This window comes from Mytilus californianus, unplaced genomic scaffold (genome assembly GCF_021869535.1).
Source record: "Mytilus californianus isolate M0D057914Y unplaced genomic scaffold, xbMytCali1.0.p SCAF_2, whole genome shotgun sequence".
NCBI classification, from domain to species: domain Eukaryota; kingdom Metazoa; phylum Mollusca; class Bivalvia; order Mytilida; family Mytilidae; genus Mytilus; species Mytilus californianus.
In genome coordinates, this window is record NW_026262668.1 from 4,949,527 (window position 1) to 4,967,089 (window position 17,563).

A 17,563-nucleotide genomic window follows, 5' to 3' on the forward strand; every position below is an offset into this window, starting at 1 on the left:
TGTATAATACAAATGACAGCAATATTGGAACACATGACTACAAAATTTTGTCCGCATTAATTTCGAGTGCCAGCATGGTCTCTTTTTATTAAAAATATTGACTCGTAACAAAAAATCAGTAGTTTTGATACCTCAGTCTGGCTCGTATAACAAATATATTTGACTTCATCAACCAAAACTGACCATATTTGCACTTTATTATGTAAATTTATATAGCCGCATCATAGTTCATTAATTTTTTGTTTATGTCAGGATGGACTGTATAATAAAAATGACAGCGATATTGGATTACAATGACTACAAAATTTTGTTTGCATCAATTTAGAGTGCCAGTATGTCCTCTTTTTATTCAACATGTTCAAAATATTGACTCGCCACAAAAAATCAGTACTTTTGATATCTCAGGCTGGCTCGTATAACAAATATATTTGACTGCATCAACCAAAACTGACCATATTTGCACTTATTAATGTAAATTCATATGGCCACATAATAAATTATTTTTTTTTTTTATGTCAGGATAGATTATATAATACAAATGACAGCAATATTAAAATACAATGACTTTAAAATTTCGTCCGCATCAATTAAGAGTGCCAGCATGTCCTCTTTTTATTCAACATGTTCAAAAAGTTGACTCGCCACAAAAACTCAGTAGTTTTGATATCTCAGGCTACCTCGTATCACAGAATTATTTGGCCGCATCAACCAAAACTGACCATATTTGCATTTTTTATGTACATTTACATGGCCGCATAATAAATCAGTATTTTCTTAATATATCAGGATGGATTGTTTAATACAAATGACAGCAATATTGGAACGCAATGACTATAAAATTTAAAGTCCCAGCATGTCCTCTTTTTATTCAACATATTGACTCGTAACAAAAAATCAGTAGTTTTGATATCTCAGTCTCGCTTGTATAACAAATATATTTGACTTCATCAACCAAAACTGACCATATTTGCACTTTATTATGTAAATTTATATAGCCGCATAATAAATCAGTATTTTTTTGTTTATGTCAGGATGGACTGTATAATAAAAATGACAGCAATATTGGATTACAATGACTACAAAATTTTGTTTGCATCAATTTAGAGTGCCAGTATGTCCTCTTTTTATTCAACATGTTCAAAATATTGACTCGCCACAAAAAATCAGTACTTTTGATATCTCAGGCTGGCTCGTATAACAATAATATTTGACTGCATCAACCAACACTGACAATATTCGAACTATATAATAAACATGATAAAAGTATGACATGTATGAGGTGGCTTCATCTGGGAATCGTTTACTGACTGACCATAATATTCATGATAATTTGCAAATTGATAGCCACATCAGGACGGCTTGTATAAAACAAATGACAGCAATATTGGTACACAATGGCCATGATGACTACAAAATATTCTCCGCGTCAATTTAGAGTGCCAGCATTTCCTCTTCGTATTCATAATATTGAACCGTCAATAAAGTCAGTAGTTCAGGATGGTTTGTATAAAGAAAACCTTTTTGACCGCATCATCCAACACTGACGTGAATGATTATATTTGTACTTTATAATGGGAATAGGATACTGACTGACTGTTAGTATATTATGTCGGTTGATTGATTGGTTGTTGGTTGCTAAACGTCCAGTGTCAAATATTTCATTCATGTTCAGAACGAGTATATTTTTTCGGACGTCCCAGATATCATTTATAATTGGTAAAGATGAATCTGCCGAAATTGACGAGATGGTTCATAACTATACAACACCTTATATATCCGGACACTATATAATGTGGTTCATTAGTGTTTCTAGTTTCTCGTTTTTATATAGATTAGACCGTTGCTTTTCCTGTTTGAATGGTTTTACACTAGTCATGTTTGGGGCCCTTTATTGCTTGCTGTTCAGTGTGAGCCAAGGCTCCGTGTTAAAGGCCGTACTTTGAACTATAATGGTTTACTTTTACAAATTGTGACTTGGATGGAGAGTTGTCTCATTGGCACTCATACCACATCTTCTTATATCTATTGTCAAAGGTCTGCATCAGTCCTAAAAAAACAGACCTAGGTTTGGTCTACCAACGACGAAGTTAACTTGCTTGTCTGCTTAAAATTTCTCAAGTTAACTTGGAAAGCAGTCAAAAAGTCTGCTCTAAGTTAATTTTTGTACAGGTTAGGACTGCACCGAATTGTATTAAAGAAGGCTAAAGTGTTCGTGTTATTTAAAAGATTTGAACAAAAGTTCCATTTAATTTTCTATTACATTCAAAATCCTCAATTTTGTTATCCCTTTCTTGTGATATTTTGCGATGTTTCTACTTTTCCAAATAGCCCATTTCGTGATAAGAAGCACCGTATCTACAATTTAGAAATATGACACCCGAAATAATACTCATTTCTGATTTTTGTAAATTTCCGTTTCTCAAAATTTAACAAAATTCCCATATTTTCTTCAAATTTCCCGCCAAACTTTTTCCACTAGTTAACAGCATATAAAAAGATGAAATAGTGATTCTTTTTCATTACAAAAGTGACACTTTTCGTTTGAACGATCCATCTTTTGTAATCTTTCTTCCGTGTAAATAATAAAAAATAACTTCCCTTGAAGTTGTATCGCTTTTTTGTTAGCGAAATTCTTCTTTAAATTGTCCCAAATATCTCCCCATGGTAGTTCCTTCCCAAAATGTAAATTCCGCTTAAACTGGCTATTTGGAGTTGTATTATTTTCATGAAAGTATCGAATATCTTTAAGGCACAATTTTTTTGGCATCAACGACAATTTATAAATTAACAAGAATTGATTATTCTCATAGGTCTACCAGAATAACTTTGCACGATGTTGTCCATTTTTAAAAGGTCAATTTGTGCAGGCGTTTATGAAGCTTTAATGCGGATAGATTTTGCTATCCCGTTTATCTGTCAGCGTGTTGTAATTGAAACTGTAAGTAGCAATTGGTTTGGTATAGGTATAAGGTATGAAAGGTACAGACTGATCTTAAAAATAGAGAGGTATTTTCGAGTGATTTTTTATGATGAAGGATATTGTCCAAGCTGATGGCATCAAGACCTGTGCTTGCAAAGGAAAGTTTTAGAAAGAATATTTTCTCCTTTGCAGTATATATGTACTCACAAGGAAGCTATTAAACCAAGGGTTCAGAGAGGTGAAGTTGAAATCATCCCTTCGTAAGTGTTACGGACGTCATCACGAGTTGGTTGACCATTATGGAATATCTGTTTCACAGATGATAGGGGATGTGTTCCTAATGTCGTAACTAAAATACGTTTGTCTGTAACAGAATTTTAACGTCAACATAATACGACGGTATAACGACTTAATAACATTTTTCATATACGTATTTTTTTATACTATTGATTTAACGTTAAAAAAACATAATAATATTAAACATAATTAACTTCTTAAAACTAATAAGATATAACAATGATATAACATGAGGTTACAGATTAGCATATGGCGTCGAAATAAAGAGAAACATAACATTCCATTATAAGGAGTTGGAAATGAACAATTCGTTAAATTTATGCTCTATGTCGTAAAGCAAAAAGCAAATCTGTACATTGTTAACACTCAAGTTTATCCTTGTCAAAATTGAACCGCTAATCTAATTGTAAATACGCATACTTTAAGGTCAGTTAAATTTGGACTATCACTGTTTATAGTTTTATTTTATATCGCTTATTCAGTAATTTAATATTTCAATATTTTTCGTACCACAGTTTCGTATAATTTTTCGATATTTACAAGGAATTAACTGTTATTTGTACAATAGTTGGCAAATATAGTATAAAGTATGACACAAATCATTATTGGAACATGTTATGGAAATTATACAACGAGAAATTCAATGGGATGTTTGAACGTGATGTACTCAAAAATATTTTAAGGTTAACTCACACGACATCTGATATCTGCGAACTCTGCTGTTGACAGTCTATTTGAGAGTTACATAGAGAGCTAGGACTATAGCATAAATCATACAATACACATATAGAAATAAGAAGATGTGGTATGAGTGCCAATGAGACAACTCTCCATCCAAGTCACAATTTGTAAAAAGTAAACAATTATAGTTCAAAGTACAGCCTTCAACACTGAGCCTTGGCTCACACCGAACAGCAAGCTATAAAGGGCCCCAAAATGACTAGTGTAAATTTAAAACAATTGGAACAGAAAAACCAAAGGTATAATTTATATAAAAATCGAGAAACGAGAAACACTTATGCACCACATCAACAAACGACAACCACTAAACAACAGGCATAGTCTATTTGAATATGTTCTCCTACCAATTATCTGACAAGTGAGGTTATTTAGTTGTGAACACATTAAAAAAACAACAGTTGATTCACTGAAATGCATAAAATTCTTTAACAGTATTATTAAGAATGTGTAACGGATTAACAAGACAGGGGCTCCAAAGATACCATGCATGCTTATAATTGTGTACATACGACTCATGCCACCTATGTATGATGCGTATGCAACTTCTGTCAAAATTGTTCGTAAAAATTTCAAATGCTTATTTTGGACCAGATGAAGAAAAAATTTTGATATAAATAATATCGCAGTTTTTGTTTATAGTTTGCGACTATCTCCCTAGTATCGTTTTTACTTTTTGGCACAAATAACTGCATAAGTCTAATCAATAGCATAAACAAAAAGATTAACCATAAAAACTAACCAATTACCACAAGCATTATACATTGGACGGATTCTTATATAAATATTTACAGTATTACAATTCATGCAAATGCTTATCGTTTATTGGCTGAAATACGAATCATTTTGATTTCGTTATATCCTTTCAATTCGTTTGAAAACCACCCATCCACTATGAATAGAACTCAAGAATATAAAATTATCAGCTCGGCCTATTTAATTGATCAAAAAAAAGATAAGGAGATGTGGTATGATTGGCAATGAAACAACTATCTTTCAGAGTTAACATGAAGTGTGGTAAGCAATTGTAAACTTCCGTACGGCCTTCAGCGATGAGAAAACCCCATACCGTATAATCCTAGAAAAGGCAACGACATGAAATTTGTGAAACTTTTCTAATGAGAAAACTAACGGCCTAATTATAACAAACAAATTTACTAAAAACAAATATGACAGACAGGAAGCAACGACAAACACTGTACTACAGGCTCCTGACGTGGGCATGCACATAAAGAATGTGGCGGGGTTAAAAATAGTTGCGAGCGCTCGACCTCTCCCCTGTTTGTGAAAGTGGTGTAACAGCACAACATTAAAACAAATTGTAAAAAGTAAAATAACAAAAATACCGAACTCCGAGGAAAATTCTAAACGGAAAGTCCCTGAGCAAATGGCAAAATCAAAAGCTCAAACACATCAAACGAAAGGATAACAGCTGTCATATTCCTGACTTCGTACAGGCATTTTCTTATGTAGAAAATGGTGAATTAAACCTGGTTTTATAGCTAGCTAAACCGCTCACTTGTATGTCAGTCGCATAAAATTCCATTATATTGACAACGATGTGCGAACAAAACAAACAGACATAATAGGTAAAAATGTCAAAAATAGGGGTCAGGAGTCAACATTGTGTTATAATCTTAGTCACTATAAAAACAAACATATATATCAACAAAGAAAAACAAAAAGGCATATAGTAAACATCAGTTGCAATTGGTTAACCTCAGAAGATTGTAACGAGGAACAAAAACAACGTCTACCGCGTTTGGTCTCTGGTGAAAAGTTGTCTAAATGACCATTATACGACAGCTTCTAATTTCTATATTAACATAAAAACAATAGAAACAAAGAACCGAGATAAGAGTACTCGCAGTTACTGAAAGCTAGTTCATAGCCAATTACAACTAATAAATAAAGCTAGTTTTCCCAGCCTAATGTTTCAAACAGTACACATCTAACGAATTTAGTGTACATAAACAGTTTAAGAAACGTATGGGCTTGTGTAATGCCAAAAAATAAGTATCGACAGAATTTAGGATCATTTTATGTATTTGGAAAAAAAGAAGTTTACAGTATATCTTTAAATAAGGATAATTGATATAGATATAGAATTGTTATTCTATGATATATAAGTACAATAATGATTGAAATTTGATAAATATGTATCGAATTATCTACATGAAATCGATATCTTCATATGTCAATTTTTAGCTATATGACGTATTAAAATTTATTTCAAATGAAATTATATTGAATTGTACCTTCAGACACAAAATGTGAATATCATGAATTTGATGCCGTGTATTTGAAAATTTGTACGATGTGAATGCAAGTGACCATCACATTTTAACAGGAGGCACTTCATGCAAAATCTGATAGTCACTGGTTTAATTTTGTATAAAGTTTCAAAAAACGGCATTCAATTCTATAGTGTGTTGAATCTACACGAATATTCACCTTTAGTTTTACTTACTTTTTGTTAGTTCGTTTAAACAAAGGTAGACTTCAAATGTATCTGGTGCAGTTAAATTGTTGTTATCTTTGATTTTGCCAATGGTAACGATTCCATACAACATTTGTGCATTACAACACATAACGTCTCATATGTGATGTTTGAGGCAAAGATAAAACGAGAACAAACGTACAAGAGCTGATCAACCAAAAAATGACAAAAAATTAAAATCAGCAGTTTTTAAAGATTTACACGAATGACATACATTCTTCATTTAAATCGACTGCATGCAATTTTCAATAAAACAATATCCCCATTGAGTAATAGTTTTCATTGCCCCAATGTATCTTCTAACGTGTTGAAATGACATTTGTGATTTTAAATTTTGCCACAATTTAACAATAGACAACCACACATCGCCAGATACAACGCTATTCATTTAATAATATCCATGTGACAAGCTGGTGGAATGTTTATGGTGATTACTCCTTCAGTGAGTATTCTTTCACCATCTTCATCTGACATTTCAATTGTAAATGCATCATTTATCTGCTCTTCAACTTCCTTCCTTGTTATTTTCCCCTGTAACATAATTATACTTTTTGTAAGTTGATGTGAATCTTACCTAACTTTCCTGTTAAATTAAAAAACGATCCCAAGTAAACACAAAATCAATTGTTCAGTTGTATTACTCTAAGATCACAGCAGCCGATGAAAAAAATGAAGTTTATATATGGAAAAAATATATATAAGGTTAACTGAAAAGTATTTGTATACTTATAGGAGTTGCGTAAACATAATTGCATCTCGTCTCTACCATGATAATATTATAACATAGTGTTTTGTCCGTACATCAGAAAATGATAGAGTTTTTTATAGTCTAAACCGAAGGAAAGTATACGTTGTTCTCATGATGTCTCAATAAGACAAACAGTTTTTAAGCATAATGATGAATGATGGAAAAAAACACAAAAAAGAATATATTATTCAGTCAGTTTCATATTAATTGAAGGTATAGACCATACGTCAACTGTTGGTTGTTGTATAAATGAGTCATATATCGTAGTCGTAGTCATTAAAAAACAGATGGTTGTAATGGTGTATAATTGCCTATGATCCATTTCAAAAGTAGTGTTAAACTAGTATTTTTTTTATAAATTTTCCAGAACCGTGGTAAAGATTTTGTGTAGATATTTACCCATCTACTGTAATAATTTGTTATGAAGATTTTTAAACTATCTTGTAGCACAGTGTTGAGACTAATTGTTAGATGAAGGTAAATCCAGAAAAGCGCTTCGGACGCATGAAATTAATAACGTGTTGTTTTTATTTATTTTACAGCACTGGATCGATACCTCTGCTGGTGGACTATCGGTCCCCGAGGGTATCATCAGCTCAGTAGTCAGTACTTTGGTATTGACATGATTTATAACAAACCTCTTAAATTGTCTGTTTATAAATTTTGAAATTATAAAGAAACTAAGGTTTCAACTCCCTCAGGCAAAGTTAACCTTAGACGGATTTGGCTATTTTTTTAGGTAATTTTTGGTCACATGGCTCTTCAACTGTTTCGGTCCTTATACATACTCGGATTTCAAATATTTGGCTTTAAGCGTTCCTGATGAATATAAATCCAGAAAAGCGCTTCGGACGCATGAAATTAATAATGTGTTGTTTTAATTTATTTAAGGGAAATGTTCAGCCATTTAAGAGTCACTGCTATCAGAAATATTACCGTCTGTTAAAATTGAGATCATTGACAGCTGTTCTTGACTTCAGCTGCATTGATCTCGTAAGATAAACACTTTATTAACTTTATTATCGATCCAACATTATTTTCCATTTCATATGATATTCCAGAGCATAGTCCATCATGATTCTAATGAAAGATGTTTACTATTTGCAATAAAGCTATTGCAACAAGTGTTCCAATAGGTAAAGTTGAATTAAACCCTTCGAAGGTATTACGAAGGTAATCCCGGTTTGATTTGCAGGTTTTTTCGTCCTTTGTATCTTTAACCAAAGCGTTGTTTGAACCTATGAATCTGTTCACAAAACCACTATCATTTGTGTTTTTGTAACCACAATCTTGGCTCTGTTTCTCGTTCAATATTCATAACCTGATTTTCCAATATTGTTGACAAAACGTTGGGTTTTAACAGTGGAGAAAGAACTACTTACTTACTAATTTTACGGATGCCATTACAAGTTGGTTGACAGTTATGGAATATCTATTTCGCATATAAGAAAATATGTTCCCATAGACGTAACCAAAATCACGTCCTCTTCTTCGAATGTGACCTAACGAATCAACCTGATCACCGGGATTGTAGTAACATGAGCAATACAACATGTATCACATGTGGATCAGGATCTGCTTACCACGAAGCAACTCAGATCACCCCGGCTTTTGGTTGGGATCATGTTGCTCAGTTTTGAGTTTTCTATGTTGTGTTTTGTGTACTGTTGTTCGTTTTGTCGTCTTTTTTGTCTTTTTGCCATAGCATTGTCTGTTTGTTCTCGACTTGTGAGTTTGAATGTCCCTTTGGTATCTTTCGCTCTCTTTTTATTTTGATACCACCAGACAACAACATAGATTCGTAAGAAAACAAAAGTGATATGTAAGTTGATCTTCCGAAGCAACGGCGATCTCCCCTGGTTTTTAGTGGGTTATGCGTTGCTCAGTATTTCGTTTTCTATATATATGTTGAAAGATGAAAGATGAAGAAATGGATCTTCCATCTCTGCATTGGATATCTAAACTACATAAGTGTCCTTACTAACAACGGTATATTGCTGGGTCTTCCAAGTGCTCCACGAATCCTCTATCTAAATTATTAACATCAATTTTATCAGCAATCAAAGACGGGCTTCAAAGTTATTGTTAAACTACCTATTCTAGAGGTGGCGTGAATCAGATGTAGATACTAAAAAATTCCAAATATCTTTTAGAGTACATACAATCTAAGACTCTTTCATCTTGCAATAGTATTAAAACATTTGATTTTTCTACACTTTACATAAGTATTCCCCAATCCAAAATAAAAGAGTGGCCAACGTAGATAGAAGTATCTTGTCGTAAGGTGGGATAAATCCTACTTTGTAAACAATCTTTCTAATTCAAACACAAACAAATTCTCTGAAACTAACATTATCAAGATGCTTGATTTTTTTTATTAACAACCAACATATCTGTTATGTTTGGAGGACATGTTTTTCAACAAACAATCGGCATTCCCATGGGAACCAACTGTACCCCTCTTCTTGCCGACTTGTTCCTTTATTCGTATGAGGCTGACTTCATACAGGAACTTCTTAGAAAGAAAGAAAAGAAGTTAGCAGTATTCTTTAACTTTACTTTCCGCTATATAGATGATGTTTTTTTTGTGACTATGTTGAACGCATCTATCCCATGGAACTTGAGATAAAGGATACAACATATACAGTTCGTGGGCCTCATATCTTGACTTACATGTGGAAATTGACAATAAGGGTCGGTTGAAAACAAACCTTTACGACAAAAGAAATGATTTCGGCTTCCCAATTGTGAACTTTCCATTTTTATGTAGCAACATACATGCAGCGCCTGAATACGGAGTATATTTCTCCCAATTGATACGATATTACCGTGCTTGTATTTCCTATCAAAATTTTCTTGATAGAAGGTTGCTGCTCACAAGGAAGCTATTAAACCAAGGGTTCCAAATGATGAAGTTGAAATCATTCCCTTCGTAAATTTAACGGACGCCCTCACGAGTTGGTTGACAGTTATGGAATATCAGTTTCACAGATGATAGCGGATATGTTCCTAATGTCGTAACTACAACCCCGTCCCCTTTTCACGAATGTGGCCTCCCGAAATAGAAATGTTACCGGGTTCGTACTAACATGAGCAACATGACGGATGCCACATGAGGAGCAGGATATGCTTACCCTTCCGGAGCACCTGAGATCACCCATAGTTTTTGGTGGGGTTTGTGTTGCTTAGTCTTTAGTTTTTTATGTTGAGTTTTTGTGTACTATTGTTTGTCTGTTGGTCTTTTTTTCTTTTTTAGCCATAGCGTTGTAAGTTTATTTTCGACTTATGAGTTTGAATGTCCATCTGGAATCATTCGCCTTTCTTTTGTGTTTGCATGATGTCTGTCTTTCAGGCGATTTTCGTTTTTTGCCCTGGCGTTGTCAGTTTGTCATCGAATTATGAGGTTGATTATCTGTTTGCTATACTCCACATCTATTTTAGTTTTTTTGTAATAAGGTCTTCTATTTATGTTTTTATCCATTTTTTGTAACTTCCCCTTGAACTTATCTCATTTTTCTTGTCGCAGACATTTTGGTATCCACCCTATACAAGACGATGTTTTATCATTTGTGAAAATTAGATTATTTGAAGGAATTGTGTCAAATATGGGAACAGGAACTTCAACGTTTCCAAAAACTACTGCTCAGAATCCAATATTTTTGTCGAGGTATTTCTGTGTTAGTTTTGTTTTCTTTCTATGTAGTGCTTTGTTAACTGCGGTGCTTGACATATTGTATTGACACATGTCTATTTCTGAAGATTGTGTGTTGTGTTCGAAATGTCTAATAAAGTTTTGTCATTGGATTGCTGTCTCTTTCTTTTATATCTTACATATAATTTTATTCATTGTCATTTGTCTTTAACCTTTTTGGCCATTATTTTGTTTGTTCTCCTCTGACGTTCAAGTTTGATTGACGTGTTAGCAAATTCTCACCTTCGGTTCCATTAAGACCAACAAATGAGGTTCCCAATTTAAAAAGAAATCGGCAAAATTGCAAAGGATGTGTCTGCATCAAACCAGAGGTCATGTTTCTATTTTGCTAACGAATGAATTAATTTTAAATATTATAGTCAAATCCATACATATCTGGTCTTATGGAACCAAACGTTTTAATCTGGGTAAAAGTTTTAGAACGACCTAATAAAGCAGCATTTTTTTTTCACAAAGAGACTGGATTTAAATATCAGAATGACTAAAGTCCTATTAAAATGCAGCAAATGATCTAAAATGTAAATGAAAGGATGTGGGATTTTACATTGTGTACAATTTTCGTACATTTTCCACCAAGAACACTCGAGTTGTTGTACTACGTCCCAGGGCGGATTGACAGACTGGCATGGATAACCTATAATATCAACCATGAACTCTCGTATAAAATTATATCTTATATCGATCTAGTCATGTACATATTTACTTACGTCAGCAAGTAATAATTCCATATTTTTAACTTGGTGTAATATTGGTGCGGCTTTGTAAATCAGAATAACACATGATACTGTGCAAATAAATCCCATGGTAATTGTCAATAATCGTCCTATTGGAAACGAAGTAATTTATAATTTCAGTTATGATTGCTTATCAAATAAATGTTTTGGTGTTTCAAAGTTGACCTTAGATGGATTTGTGTATCCTTCAAAGTTCATTTTTGATCATATAGCTCTCCAAATTTTAAGGTTCTAATACATCATTGGCTTTCAAATATCTGGTTTGAAGAGTTCCTGATGAAGGTCAATCCAGAAAAGCGCTTTCGACGCATGGCATATATATTGTGTTTTTTTTCATGTTAATAATTTGGAAAAATGTTGAATGTAGCATTTGACAGATTCAGCCAAATATCATAGTTTGCAAAGACTCTTATACAATTTGAGTATCCAGTACAGTAAAGGAAGATTTAAACAAAATCTTCTTACGATTGTTCAATATTATTACCAATTATAATGTAATTTTGTTGACTGATGGTATCAAGACCTTTACAAAAGAAAAATTTCGAAGTGGTACGTAACATCTTTTTTAATGTTTAATTGCCTGAAACACTGTGAAGTACAATTACCGTGGTCATAGCTGTATATTTATTTCGTGAACAATGGACATTGATGACAAGTGTTTCCAAGCATGATTTGTACAAAAAATAATCGTTAGAAAGAAGAGAAAGTGAATATAGTTTCCTGAGAATAATTGCTACCAAACAGATTTAGTATAAATGCAGATAGTCATTTGAGGATAAATAATTAAGAATTAGTGATGTATAATGTCGATGGCCATGGTTGTATCTATGTCAACAACAAAATACAAACAAACACTAAACTTTTATCTTTAATCAGTAACATACTCTCTGTTTCATCTTTAATCAGTTAATACGTCACGTTCGTGTATGTTCACACTATACGGCCGTTATAAATAGGTGTGCGCTCATTACACAAACACTTCTCCAACATAGAAAACATGACTAAAATCGTAACTTCATAAGTTAACTGTCACGATAAATCGGTTGACCTATACGAGGTGCCGTTGTCTCAAATCACTAGCGATATGTTTCATGCTCTTATTTCTTTAAATACAAGTAAAGTCGTCTGATCTGCAATTTTTCATTTTTTGATAATAAGTTTCTTCTTATCGATTTCCAAGATTTGAACATCGGTCAAGTAATGTCGTCTTTTGTAGGCTCTTCGGGCGTACAAAATCATAAGCCTGGTATCTTTGGTTTTATTTACAAGCTGTAGAGATATTTTACAAATAGAAATGTTTGTGCTAAATGGAAGTCATTCGGGTTGTATATATAAGGTACACGAAAGCAAATTCATACCTGCAGCATTGTCTTCAACTGTACTAGTTAGTTTAGTTGTAGAAGCTGTTTTTTCAAGTGTTGAAGCTTAAAACGTTAAAAGTATATAATTTGTTTTACACATGATTATAAATAAAGGTTGTAATAATAGGTTAAAATTACCAACATCACAACCACTAGCATCTGTTGGAAATTTAATATGTGCTAGAATTTAATCCCTCTACATCTCCACGTTCTCTGGAAAGTGTATTTTTTTCAAATGAGTTACATGTTAATTCTTTGATAATTAATATATTTTTGTTTTTCTTAGCAGGAGTCGCCTACCCTGACGACGCATCCGGTATCTTTCAGTTGAAGTTCATGTTGTTCTCTAAGTTTTTTGTTACCTTGAATTATCTTCTTAATCGATATACGAGATATTTGATAGTCTGATGTTGCCTTATTAAACGTCAAACTAGAAAGAAAGTATACGAAATGCTATCACTCAACTCTGAAACTATGAACCCATTTATACGAGAAATGATATAAGATTGTGTGAAAAGGAAAGCTTTCAAATGTAATATATGAAAAAAAAACATCAATATTGAGACATGGTTATTAATACTTATTCAAGAAAAAACTGAAACATACCGTGTTGATCAGTGACCATTGGATCTGTGTTGTCATTATCCTGAATTAGGAGTTCTGTTGACCTAGGTTCATTAATAGGTTTGTATTCTGCTTTTGTTACCGCAAATTAAGAATTGGTGATGCATAATGACGATGATCTTGGTTGCATCTATGCCAACAACAAATTACAAACAAACACTAAACTTTTATCTTTAATACTGTTTTACAACAGTAACGTATTCTCTGATTCATCTTCAATCATTTAACATATTACGTTCGTGTGTGTTTACACTATACGGACTTCATAAATAGGGTTGCACTCATAACACAAAAACTGCTCCAACTCAGAAAGAACAACTGAAATTGTCACTACATAAGTTAACGGTCACCATAATTCGGTTGACCGATACGAGGTGCTCGTGTCTCAAATCATTGGCGATATGTTTCACTGTCTTAGATCTTCAGAATCAATTAAAGTCGTCCGACCTGCCATATTACATTTTTTGTTAATTTGTTTCTTCTTATCGATTTCTAAGATTTGAACATCGTTCAAGTAATGTCGTCTTTTGTAGACGAAATGCTCTTCGGGCGTACAAAATCATAAGCCTGATATCTTTAGTGAGTTTTATTTACAAAGCTGTAGAAATATTTAACAAATGAGATTGTTTGTGCTAGATGGAAGTTATTCGGGTTGTATATATAAGGTACATAAAAGCATATCCATACCTGCAGCATTGTCTCCAACTGTACCAGTTGGTTTAGTTGTAGTAGTTGTTTTTTTAAGTGCTGAAGCTTAAAATGTTGAAAGTGTATAATTTTCATTACACATGATTACAAATAAAGGTTGTAATATTAGGTTAAAATTTAATAAAATGTGATTTTACAACTATCAGACATTATCTTCCGTTGTTCCTGACAGAAGTTTAACAATGAAACTAACAGGTAAAGAAGATACACATGGGCAATCAAACATTATAGTTAAAATCAGGCAACAGTAGTTAACCGATGTTCAAATCTTATAAATCGATAAGAAGAAACAAATCAAGGTTACAAACAAAATTGAGGCATTTGCAATTACAATAAATGGAGCGAGACCAGATGCATAGAAAATCGAACTGACAATGCAATTGCAAAAAACGAAAAAAATTACCAACACCACAACCACTAGAATCTGATGAAAGTTTAATATGTGGTAGATGTTAATCCTTCTACATATCCACGTTTTCTTTGAAGTGTATTGTGTCAATTGAATGACATGTTAATTCTTTGAATTTTTGTTTTTAATTTCATTTCAAATATTTTATTAGATCACCAGCTTTTTTCTCCAAAAAAATAAGTGTGACGAAAATGAATTTGCATGACGGGTAAAACATTCTTAGCAGGAGTCGCTTACCCTGACGACTGGTCCGGTCTCTTTCTGTTGCAGTTTATGTTGTTCTCTCAGTTTTTGTTACCTTGAATTATCTTCTTAATCGATATGCGAGATATGAGATTTGGTAGCCTGATGTTGCCTTTATTTGACGTTAAACTATAAAGAAAGTATACGAAATGCTAACGGTCAACTCTGAAACTAAATCCCATTCATACCAAAAGTGAGATTGTATGAAAAGGAAAGCTTACAAAGATATTACACGAATAATCATCAACATTGAGACATGGTTTTCAATACCTTTTCAAGAAAAACTGAAACATACCGTGTTGATCATTGACCATTGGATCTGTGATGTTATTTTCCTGAGTTCGGAGCTTTGTTGACCCAGGTTCATAAATAGGTTTGTACTCTCCTTTTGTTACTACAAGTTAAGAATAGGTGATGTATAATGACGATGACCTCGGTTGTATCTATGCCAACAACAAATTTCAAACAAACACTAAACTTTTATCTTTAATACTGTTTTACAACAGTAACATACTCTCTGTTTCATCTTTAATCAGTTAATACGTTATGTTCGTGTGTGTTCATACTATACGGGACTTTATAAATAGGGATGCGCTCTTCGCATAAAAACTTCTCCTACAGAGAAAGAACGACTGACATCGTCACTACATAAGTTAAAGGTCACCATTAATTGGTTGACCAATACGAGGTGCCAGTGTCTCTAATCACTAGCGATATGTTTCACTGTTTTAGATCTTCAGATACAAGATAGTCTTCTGATCTGCCATTTTTCTTTTTTTGTTAATTTGTTTCTTCCCAATCGATTTCCAAGATTTGAACATCGGCCAAGTAATGTCGTCTTTTGTGAACGAAAGGCTCTTCGGGCATACAAAATCATAAGCCTGGTATCTTTGGTGAGATTTATTTACAAAACTATAGAAATATTTATCAAATAGAAATGTTTGTGCTAGAAAGAAGTCATTTGTGTTGTATATAAGGTAAACAAAAGTCAATTCATACCTGCAGCATTGTCTCCAACTGTACTAGTTGGTTTAGTTGTAGTAGCTGTTTTTACAAGTGTTGAAGCTTAAAATGTTTAAAGTATAAAATTTTCATTACACATGATTATAAATAAAGGTATTAATATTAGAATAAAGTTAAATCAAATGTGATTTTATAACTATCATACATTATCTCTGTTGTTGCTGACAGTTGTTTAACAATGAAACTAACAGGTAAAGAAGATACACATGGGCAAACAAACATTATAGTTAAAATCAGGCAACAGTAGTTAACCGATGTTCAAATCCTATAAATCGATAAGAAGAAACAAATCAAGGTAACAAACAAAATTGAGGCAATCGCAATGGCAATAAATGGAGCGAGACCGGATGCATGGAAAATCGAACTGACAATGCCATGGCAAAAAACGAAAAAAATTACCAAAAGACAAACAGAAACATACAAAATGTAACATACAAAACTAAGCACGGAGCAAAACGAACCCCAACGTAAACATAGAGTGATCTCACGATCTTCGGATAGATAGACAGATCATGCTGCACATTTTGCACCCGTTGCGTTTATCATGTAAGTTCAAACCTGGTGATAAGGCTAATTTGCTAAGTCAAATTTAAGGAAAAGAGGACGGGATTGTGCTTAAAATAATTGGAACATATTCGTTGTCCTCTGTGAAACAGATATTCTAAAATAGTCAATCAATTCGTGATGGGATCTCTAAAATTTTCGAAGGGATGATTTCAACTACGCCACTTAGTCTTAAGTTACCAAACTTAACCGTCTGCTATGAAGACATGCACTCATGGTTTTAGAAAATCAAGACGAAAAAGCAATCTACGCAATTACTTGTTAAGAGAAACCCCTGTTAAAACGCGGGAGATTATGTTTCCTTTAAAATGATAATCTATTACTGCTGCATCAATAAATGCAACCCGTCATGCTGCTCATTTCTAGTAAAGATACGATTTCAAGTGATTTAAGTGTTAAGAGTTCATGCAATTCAATAAATGTTTATTTTGAATTGAATATTACTTATTGATTTAAATACAAGATTTGAACATCGGTAATCTACTGTTACTTCTTATTTAAAACCATGCAACAGAAAAAAAAATCATTTCCATAAGAAAACGACGGGGAAAACATTATATAGAGAAGTAAAAATTGAGTTACACAAATCCACATAAAACAGTCGATCAAATCATGATTGTATTCGTATAATATTTACGCAACGACTTGAACTTCACAATCAAGAAGCCTTCTTTCCAAGTCTTCGTAGTCAATGCCTTTTTGTAATACAACATTTACAGCATTATGTATTGTATTTGTAATATAATTATTTTCTTTTGCAATATCAAACGCGTTGCTAAACTTAATGTTAGCATTTTCTAATTCATCTAGTTTTACATGCATGAAGTGTGTCTCAATAAAAGTTAAGTAACATTTCAACTGGAAGAGGAAATTATTCCTTTCCCTTGGAATGGTGATTGTCTAAAAACAAGTTATCCAAACTATATCCAATATTTTTGAAAGTGCTCTCCTCTTACAGTTAACTAAAGACGACGTTTATATT